The sequence below is a fragment of the Varanus komodoensis genome, unplaced genomic scaffold, assembly GCF_004798865.1.
Source record: "Varanus komodoensis strain SLA01 unplaced genomic scaffold, ASM479886v1 scaffold3, whole genome shotgun sequence".
Classification (NCBI taxonomy): Eukaryota; Metazoa; Chordata; class Lepidosauria; order Squamata; family Varanidae; genus Varanus; species Varanus komodoensis.
In genome coordinates this window covers 53,228,213-53,236,785 of record NW_025335761.1, presented here as the reverse complement: position 1 = coordinate 53,236,785, position 8,573 = coordinate 53,228,213, and positions in this window count along the sequence as shown.

Below are 8,573 nucleotides of genomic sequence, written 5' to 3'. Positions count from 1 at the left end.
AGTAGTTTGACTAGAAGACTTCCAAAATCCTTTCCAAGCCTAATTCCATGATTGCATGAAAAAGAAAAATAGCATGCAAGAAGTAGCATGAGCTAGAACCTCTCTCTGTGTGTTTGTCTGTTTACAGAGAGGAATGTTGGGGAAATGACTGGATTATTCCCTCCCTCACTGCAGTTTGAAGTGATACGATCCTCCAAACCCCACCACTTCTGTATGTGTGGACCAGGCCTAACACTGTGAGGTGTGAACCAGAAAAACCTGATTCCAGTTTCATCTCCACCACACTTGGCCTTTGACATCACAACAACAACTTCTATATACCACCTGTTCAAAAAGAGCCCTCAGGGCAGTGTACAGCTATTTAAAACATTGCAACAATGAACAGAGGAATGCTTAAAATGGTTTTAAAATTAAAACTTTAAAAAGCTACACATTTGTAAAAGGCTAAACGGCAAAGATGTGTCTTTAGACCTGCTTGGAGGCCTAAGCCCGTTTTGCTTTCATTTTCTTTGCCAGCCCAACAGCATATGGGCAGAATGACCTGGGCCAAGCTTCCTTTTGTGAAAACTCCTCAGATCTGGCATACAAACACACTTGAAATATGCTATGTAAAAAATGCTAACCCTGAAACATGGAGGTTTGCTTGTTCTAACAGAGAGGATTTTCCTACTTCATTTTCATCAGCAGCTGTAAAAATATCATCAGCACCAATTGCAATGAAAGGGCAAGTTCTGGCTTGATTTGATATTCAGTAGGTCCACCGGTTCGTCTCTCTCTTGGTCCAGGGTAATTGCAAAGCTCTCCTCCAACACTGTTTTCTTCCTGTCAGAGTTCTTCATTGTCTTGCTTTCACACTCATGCATAGTGACTGCAGTGGCACAGCCTTCAAGAAACATCCATAGCCATTCATGTATTTTTGCAGACAGCAATGTTAGCAAAACTATAGAGAGTACATGCCCAATAATCATGTGCCTGCATCAATATACTCTTCAGCATTCACTCCAGAACTGATCAATTCACTCACAATAATCAGGTGCAGCTTTCCTGGAACTGTATGATTTCAAACTGCAGAAGGGGGAATTCAAATTTTTCGTAATAAAAAAGAAACTTCGCTGCATACTGAAAAGAACATATCAGGTAAGATGTCCAGTGCTTTCTTCCCCAAATTCCTATGCTTCTACATGCAGGGAGAGCAAACAGAAAAGAAAGTGGAGCAATATTTTGAAAAGCACAAGACCTCATGCATAAAACCACTTATCCTTCCCTTTCCCACAACAAAGTAAAACATTCTTAGCACTTTTACCAGAATTTATCTTCTTAAATACCTCCCTTAATTAGTGCCATCCTGAGTGACCCCGATAACCATACATCTTTTCTCTACATCCAGCACAAACTTCCAGTATTGCTCCTGCCCCCTTTCCTCAAAACTGGAGTTCTGCTCAGTGGCACTGAGGAAGCAATCCTATGACTCCTACAAAGGGACATTTTGGTGAGCGGGAACAGAGGAGACCCGAAGAGGCCTGGATATGAGTCATCCTGGGCCTCTTCAGCTTCCTTCCACCCTCAATGTGCACCAACGAGATGGACGAAAAGGCCACGTAGCAGAAAATGCAGGGCAGCAGGGTGGGGAGACAAACACTCCGCCCTGCTTTTGCTCGGAGGCCTCCAGGTTTGGGGACTTTTGATTATTGAGGGCACAGCTTGTAGCATCGTGTGCTGAGTCACTTAGTTCCCTTTATTTAAGCTCCTTGAGTTTCTGGCTGCCCAATTCTATTTATTTACTTGTAGCATTTGTATACTGCTCCATATCTAGGCAGATTCCAGAGCCACGAACAATAAAAAGATAAAACAGATAAAAGGACAAAAACAATGACTTAAAAACGGGATAACATTAAAACTCTGGCTGGTAAGCAAGGAAATCTGCGCAGAACTTCAGGCAACATCTTTAGCAGGACCCAGAAACAACGGCCTCAGAAGCTGGCTGACCTCCAGAGACTGGCTGTTCCAGAGGGGTGGAGCCATCAATCTGAAGCCGCTTCTCTTGGGCAGCTCCAGTTTGGCCACAGGTCCACTGGGAGACACCAAAAGAATGTCCTGCCATGATCTCAGCGAGAGGAGATTCATAAATGGCTACCATCTACTCTGCTCCCTCACCTGCTGCCACAGCCTTTGGGCTCCGCTTGCTATGGCCAGGACACGCCAGCAGGTGCTGAGGGACTGCAAGGCTTGTTCTAGCACAGACTTCTCCAAGCTGTAGTCCAACAACTTGTATTCCATCTGTTCTCTCTCTCTCTCTCTCTCTCTCTCTCTCTCTCTCTCTCTCTCTCTCTCTCTCTGTGTGTGTGTGTGTGTGTGTGTGTGTGTGTGTACATGCACACGCAAGCAGGTGCATCTTTTTTTCATTCATTTTGTATTGTGCAAACCATTGTGGTTTGACAGACAAAAGACTAATATTACAACACTGGAAAGATAAACAGCCATTGCAATAACACAATGGGAAGAGGATTTAATGAAACTTTTGATTTATGAATGCATGGCCTTTAGGTGTAATTTACAAATGGATAAAACGATGGAAATTTGGGTGCCTTTGTTGCAGTCTGTGCATAATTATTTTTAATAACAGCAGTATATTCTGTTATATACTAACGTGTAGAGATATATATTGTATATGTAATTAGTGTTGTGGATCTTTTTACATTTGACTCAAAAACTGAGATGTTCTCTCAGAACGTGTGTCCTCATTCCACAAGAGATCCATGCTCACAGGCTGACTATTCTGAATGATAATTCCTCTGTTCTAATGCTGCTTCTCTTTGGGATTGGAGCATCTTGCATATTTGGACACCCCCTGAAAATATAAGGAAATGTTTACAGTGGCATCCTCAAATATACTCTACAGTTTAGCTCTATTTTCCCTCCATGTGATAAAGAACATTTCAGCCTAAGCCAGAGGCCCTGGACTCCACATAAAATATCACCAAACTGCCCCATGCATAAGCCATTGATGTCCCAGCAGTGGTAGGAAAAAAGCCCTCTTTAGACAGCAGGTCCTTTTGATGTCGAGCAGCTGCAAGCCATTAGACAAAATGCATAGAAGCAGCCTCTTAAATGGGAGCAGAAAAAGCAGTATGTCAGCTCTCTCATTTCCTTTGCCTTCGCCATCCCGAACACCTATCCCTCTTATCCCACTGTAGCTCATTCCTCTACAGTCAAAACCTCATTAAAGAATGTGTTGTGCTTTCTGAAACCCCCTTATGTGCATTCTTCCTGGGGGTTTCAGTGTCACAACCTTAAGTGCAGTATCTTACCCTGGTTTTGCTCCCGCACCTTGCTCACAGGGGCCCAGGGCAGAAAACAGCATGGTAAAAGCAGAGCAACGTATAAAATAGGAAGACTAATTTCGGATGCTAGCACCAGGACCCCTTACAGGGCAATTACAAGGTTCAGAATCCTGTTATTTACTCTCTTGACAAATCTGCAAAGTAGATCATCACTGGCTGAAGCAGGTCAGCATGGACAGAGTCATGTCTTTGCAGTCTAGTGGTTCAAAGGTTGGACCAGGACTCAGGAAAACTGTGTTCTAGCCCCCACCTGGCCATGAAGCCCATTGGGAGACACTTGGCCGGCCACTCATTCTCCCCCTCACAGGGATGCTGTTGTGAGAATGAAATGGAAAAGAGGAGGATGAGGAAGATTATGTAAGCCACCTTGGGTTCATTGCAGGAAAAAAAGGTGGAATATTGCTTCAGCTACCAGGAAGTATAGAAATCAATTCATGCACAAAAATAGACATTCTTTTGAGACATTAAGTGCTGCAGCAGAATGAGAGCGTGGGACATGCCAAAAATCTTGGCCACAGAGCGAGTTCTGCCACAGAAACGGGCAAAATTGCCAGATATCTCTCTGCTGCCACCAGAGGTCTTCCAGAAGCAGCAAGGACCCAAGAAAAAAGACTGAACATTATTCCACTCACACAGTTCTCCCCTTATGGGAGCCTTGAGAACTGCAGCAAATACGGGAAGCATTTCAGCTTACCTGCTGCAGGTGAAGCCAGGAATGGCCCTGCAGATGCTTTCACCAAAACCCTGCTCAGCCCTTGCCATGAAGATCATGGGAGCTACAGACCACAGCAGGCCTTGCTGTGAGAAATCTGACTACTGTTTTCTGCATTTTTGAGGAGCTGGTGCTGGCTATACTATTTTTGAATCCTTGGCTGCATTGGAATGTTTGAGTGTGTTTCATTGTGCCTTATGTATTACCGATAAATAACATCAGCTGATATTATGCTTTAATGGTTGATATTGCCTGTTTTACCATAAATTTGTCATGTTTGCATTATTGAAATGAATTGCTTGTTTGGCTTGTGATCCTCTGTTTTGAAATGAATCTGCACTAAATTGTTTTACCGCAGTGATATATGGATAGGGGTGTTGTTGTTGTATTCCTGTTCTTATGCTAAGGATCACTTTTGGCATTCAGGTTAAAGGATGAGTGACGAGGGGTCCTGGGGAGCAGTCTAGAAAGACCGCCAGCGGTCTCCTCTTCACTACAGAACTGCTTGCAAGGGAAGGGAAGGGCTTGGGGATGGGACCCACTGAAAAGCACCCCACTGCTGTCAGTCTTTCCTGTAACATCAACCCAGATCATATGCACTGGATGAACTGACTTTCACTAGGAAAAGTTCATGCAGCAGAAGATACAACTGTTAATATTAATTAAATATGTGCACCAGCCTCTTACCTGAAAGGCTGAAGGTTGGGGACGGGAGCATGTAGAAGATCTGACACCCTTCCTTTCTCCAACCCTGTTCACACATACTGTACCTTACATTCTCCAGTCCAATATCTTGAGCAACACCTCAACAGGACAGCCATAGCAATGGCTGTGAACTAAAAACATAGAAGCAGAACAAGTCTGAGGGGTCTCCCGGGCCATCTAGTCTGACCCCCAGCTCCAGCCTGCTGAAGTGTTGAGTGAACAGAAAACCCCAGCACAGCCAATGGCAGAAAAGGTCTACTAGACCCCTTGGTCACATCCAGGCAGAGTTTTTACCATAGTTTACAATTATTTATTTATTTATTTATTTTATATCATTTCTATGCCGCACCCATCACTGAAGACTCGGGGTGGCTCAGAAGGAAAACAAATAAACAAAGCATAGAACAATATTAAAAATTTGGAGTTCTCGGTGATAATATAAAACCATTAAATAAAAATTACTTAATTGTAAATATTGGTTAAAAAAAGGATAAGCATCTCTTTCCTTACTTGAGGGTGTAATCTTATTCAAGTCTTGACAGAAAAAGTCCTACATTTCCCAGTATTCCCCAGCCAGCATGGGAATTCTGGGATTTGGAGGACTTTTTCTCTGTCTTGATATGCATAGGCTGTTGCCCCATGTCAGTCTGCCTGCCTCTCTCCCACCCGCACATCAATTTGTTCAGAAAGCACCTGTGTTGGACAGAAGGGTTAACACAAAAGGGTTAACACAAAAGTCAACATGCTTTCCAAAATTTGAGATTCCAAGGCATCTTCTCTCACTCAGTAACTTTCTATCACTCTTGCATTTCAGTGCAGGCCAGAGCACTTTGTGAAAAACAAGACGGAATTAGGAATTCCTCCATGGTCTCTAACAGGCTGTCTTCCTATCTGATTAAACAAAATCAGACAGACTCGGTTCCCCAATTCCCAAAGAATCATATGAAGAAATTATTCTTTGTATTGTCTCCCTTGGTATATCACTACTTACTGGGTGTTCATTAATTTCTGTGGCATAAAGTTAATATGCTGCAAGTGAGGACAGTTTGGACAAGGTCAAAATATGCACACTGCTTTAGACAACTTCAGGATAACCATTGGATAGGCCCCAGCAATGAAAATATGAGCACTGGCACTCTTGCGATGGAGGAGAAATGCAGTTTGTGCTGGCCTGTGGCAGTTTGCTGCCAGAACTGGAGTTCAGAGCCTGCCCTGCCCACCCCAAAGGCCAAAGTCTTGCTGCACCACTCAGGAAGATGGGACTGACTGAAGCATATCCCTACACCCAGCCGCATAAAGCAGCATTAGTCGGACAGTAGAGGAACCCAGAGGAGCACCTCCAAAGAGAACCAGAGATGGGTGGCAACTACAGAAAAGGCTTTCATTTGGCATAGACTGAACAAATGGAGCACGGAGAAGGGGATCAGAAGGTCATCACCTGGACTGGTGGTGTCAGGAATGGTAAATCTTGTAACCCAAAACATCTGGAGAGCACCAGGGTGGTGAAAGCTGTTCAAGCCATTCCAAACCAAGGAAAGAAAGACCTCTACAAGGGATAGTGTAACAAACCACCCACCTGGACAAATGCACCTCAGTTTTAGAATATGTGTCCATTTAGCTCAGTATTGTGCACTCTAACTGCCAGCAGCTTGACAAGATCTCAGTCAGGTAAGCTTCTTTCTCATCACACCAGGTAAGCTTCCTAGTCCCTCTAATGGAGATGGAGTCTGGGACCTTCTGCATATGCTTCGTCTGGGACCAAAGCATATGCTTTAGCTCTGAGTTACAGCCCCAGTCTGTTTCAGGAGCAACTCCACACACTGCAGCCCCCATTCCTGCATAGGGAGAATCCCAAGTGCTCATTAGCTTTAATGCAAGGATTGCAAGAGCTATGGACTTGTTGCCAGGAGACATGGCTGTGTCCATCAGGGCTGCTATTCCCAAGACACAGTAATCATGCTAAGTAAAGAAGGAAGCTGACAAAAGTCTTTGCAATGAATTGGAACTTTAAGTAGAAGTGTGTTATCTCTTGAGGACAAAAAGCTTCTCAACCCATCAGCTTTTGTTCCATGAAAACAACCAGGATCTACAGCAGTGCTTGTAACTTGTTAAATGTAACACAATCAATGCAGAAAATAAATAGGTACTCCCATGAAAGTTTTCTAATTGCCTCTTAATGTGCCAAAGGCTGGTCTCCTTTCATGAAAACATTGTTTTGCTCCATTTCCACTGTGCATCCTTTGGGCTTTCCCTAGAAAAGCAATGAAAACAGGGATGCTTGTCTCTGTCAGCACTTCTGTGCACATCACCGCTCAACATAGTGCTTGCTTTCTTTGATGAAGTGAGACAGTTCTAGAAAAACGAATTCCTTTCCTCAATGGAATTTTCATAGAATCGTAGAATATTAGAGTTGGAAGGGGCCATGAAGGCCATCAAGTCCACCCCCCTGCTGTTGCAGGACACCAAGTTACACCATCCCACTCAAATGGCTGTCCAGTTTCTTTTTGAATGTCTCCAGTGTGGGAGAGCCCACCACCTCCCCAGGCAGCTGGTTCCACTGTCATATTGCTCTGACCGTGAGGAAGCTTTTCCTGATGTCCAGCCTGAATCTGAGTTGTCTCAACTTGGATTGATTATTCTGTGTCCTACACTCTGGTATCAATGAGATCTTGGCTGCCTTCTTTTAGACAGCCTTTCAGGTATAGTTTTATATCGGTCTCCATATCAGTTTGCTTACTAAACTTCCTCACAGAATTTGAACCTGATTCTCCATGACCACCTGCCTTGGTGAGCCAGCTGCTGATTTTGGCCACCACTCCTCTTCTGAATCAGAATTTGGTCACCTTTGTATGTGGAAATGTGCAAGGCACCATTTTCTCCTGCAATCGAGGCATCCAAACAACTTGGGCTTGCCCTGGACTCAAGACTGATTTTGCTGAGCCCAGCTTAAACCACCCACCCACCCAGAGAGAGAGTGTAAAATTAGACCCCTTCCAACACGTCACACAATTCTATCCCACAGATACAAAGTTGAGTGTCGTGAAAGAAATATTTCTATTTGAATTCTAAAATTTACATTATTTGGAGGATACCTTTAAAGGTAAAACCTGACAAGCAAAAAATTGTTTTACACCAGGACCCATTCCTCAGTGATTCCCCTTTTGCTAAAATAAAAGCTTGTCAAATGTGTTGATTGGTCCTGCTAAAGGTATGATCATGGTGGCCACTTGTGCACCAAGAGAAGTGGGCAAAGATTTGCACCTAATTTGCCTAAGCTAATTCATATGTAGAGGTTTGTATTTGCAATCTGTTAGTAGCTATATATCTCACCACAGGTTTGACCAGATGACCTGTTAAGTTTCTTGTACAAGCATCACCTGTTGAAGAATAACTTCAGGAATGACTGCTTTTCCTTCCTTGTGTTTTCTCTAACCGGGATTGGACAGGGCGTGCTTGGAGGCAGTGAAGCAGGTGCCTCCAAGACTGAAATAGTGCAATGCACACACCGTGGGGCTGCCCTTAAGGGTGCCCCAGAAGCTGGAGCTAGTGCAGAAGACAGCAGCTCAGCTGGCCGGAGGAGCTGCCCCTTTTCAGCATGCAACTCCTTTCCCCCTCCCAAGGAACTGCAGTTCAGTAACAGGCCAGCTTTCTATTTCTGGTGCCAGTGTACAATCCCAACACAACTTAGGACCAGGGGATGCATGCAAGCACCTTCTCCCTTATCAACCTACCTAGGTACTAAAGGCAATAGGTGGCATTCTCCTGGACATATGGTCCCACTGCAGTCCACCATGAGAAGATCCACCAAGGCAGAG